Source organism: Seriola dumerili, unplaced genomic scaffold (assembly GCF_002260705.1).
Source record: "Seriola dumerili isolate Sdu_G_001 unplaced genomic scaffold, Sdu_1.0 BDQW01000068.1, whole genome shotgun sequence".
NCBI classification, from domain to species: Eukaryota; Metazoa; Chordata; class Actinopteri; order Carangiformes; family Carangidae; genus Seriola; species Seriola dumerili.
In genome coordinates, this window is record NW_019174323.1 from 6017763 (window position 1) to 6020151 (window position 2389).

Here is a 2389-nt window from a genome sequence, read left to right on the forward strand (position 1 = left end):
CCTTCAGATGTGATCTGTGCATTTGTCAACAAAACAAACGATGGAACAAAGAGCACCAGGACAGACGGCGTTAATGAGCAACACGTCAAAGGAGAGTGCTGTAGTGTGACCGAATTATCAGATGCTCTTATACAGAGCACAGAGAGGGAACAGGTGTCATATCTGTGAATACCATTATCACCTCTGTGTCTGCTTCTGTTTCTTCTTTGTTACCTTTGCCTTCTTGTGTTACCGCGCTGCCACCTCTTCTTTCTCTTCTTCTTCTTTTTTTTTTTTTTTTTAAAACCCACCTGTTTGTCTTTTATGTGCGCGTTTGCCATTGAGAGGACCAGGATGTTTAAGAGAGCCATTTTAAAAATGGTTAACAGGTAAAGCATACATCGTGGTATCAAACTGATGTTCACCGTGTGTGCTATCAGGCACTCCATCAACTACCGTGTGTGTGTTTACGTGTTCATGTATCGATGTCTGTGCCTTTGTGTGAATACAGACATGTTGATGTTAGCGCTGGATTAACGTTCATTCTGATAAAACGGATCTCCTCTCACCGTTCTGCTTGGTAACTCATGGCTTCCTAATCCCTCTGCTCGCCCTTCCTGCTGATGATACGTCAGGGGCCTCGTAGAGGATTCAAGTACCACATTCCCGGCTCTTCGTCTGACGACTCCTCTACGCGTTTCTGCCATTTCTGACCTCTCTGTAATTCATCGAAGAGCGTTGGGTGGGATTGTAAGGACATCTTTGTAGAGCTGACCTGAGGATATTGACAAAGCAGTGGTGGACTTTGGTGATCCCAGGAGTCTCCCAGAGGTGTTCCACTGGCTCTATAGCTATCACCTATGAATCCCATCTATTGAAGAAGAGCCCGACCGCATCCGTGTGTTTTTTGAAGAGGACGACCACTGGTTGCACGTGTGGACTCCACTTATTCAGTCGGTCTTTGGCTCCTGCAATATAGCGGGGCAGTCTAACACTGGCTAGCCAGCAGTCTGCATGGAGTATCAGGCTGATGCAATGTCCGTTGACACAAACAGCAGGAGCAGATGTGTGTGCCGCTCTGCTTTGTGTACTATTTATGGGGCTGATTATTAAATGAACTGGATGTTCTGTGCTGTTGGCTACTATACTGTGGTTGGAGCCTCTAGCACTCAGTCTTTAACTGTATGTTTCACCTGTACTTCTGTTTATGCTTAATGAAGCTTCAGACGGTACAAATCTTTTATTATTTCGTTGCGCAGCTGTCATGTTTTAGTCTTACTGCTCATCTTGAAAGGCGGAATAATTTACAGTGAATCATTCCCAAGCTTGAAGAAGAAGAAAAAGAAAATCAAATGTTTTTGCTTTTGCTGTATGCCAAGCCCTGCTTCAGTATCGTGGTACAGGAGAGCCTCTTCTCTTCGTCCTGTTTCTACCTTGTTGTCATTGTCGCTTTCTGTAACGACAGAAGATAAATAAATCCGCACTACGCAGCAAAATGCTGCATGACCTGCTGTCAGTCACTGATTGGACAGTCTTTCTGACAGTTTGTGGCCAGATGATGGATTTAATATTAGTCTTGTATTCTTGGCAATCGACATCTTGGGGCCGCCTCAGTCTGATCTCGTCCACAGCAGTGTTCGATTAACAGCTTTTACACCAGACTAAATGAACCAATCTTAAATGAGGAAACACAGCAGAGTTTGTTTAAAGTGTGAAAGCATCGTTAGTTGTAACGCGGCTTTACCGTGATTTTTGTCACTCAGCCGAAATGTCAGCTGCTAATTGAGAAACTGAAAAAATGCTCCACCTGATATTTGATTCAGCTTTATTAGTATAATAACAGCATTTCAAAGTTGTACATCATTATTTGAGTATTTGTGTGATTGCTTTAATAAGGATTAGAGGAGGGATCTTAATTGCGGTACATCAACTATGCAACTAGGCACATATAAAGGAGTTCTTGCAGCTTGTATTTCCGGGGAAAATCAAGTAGATCTCACTTCTCAGTATTCAGCCAACGCATCATGTCATACAGTACACAGCCTCCACCTCAACATGCCTTATACTGCCTCATCTATAGTACAGTCACAAGGTTATAAATAGCTGTATAAAAACAGCTAAAACATTTTTATTACTCTTAAGACTTAATGCTTAAATGATAAGTCATATTGTACAGAAAATCATTCAACAGAACAAATTGTGAATTAATGGAGTAATCTTATCTGTGAAGCTTTTACTGAGACAAAGCAGAGCAGGTAATAATCAGAAAAAAGCTGGTTTAAATAAACAAAACAGTGCTTAAGTATCCTTTTTTTTGTCATTGATAATAGACCAAAACTACATTTCAGGTGAACAAAGCAAAATGACTTTCTTCTCTTCTAAAAACAATCTTTCCAAAACTGAAAATAAC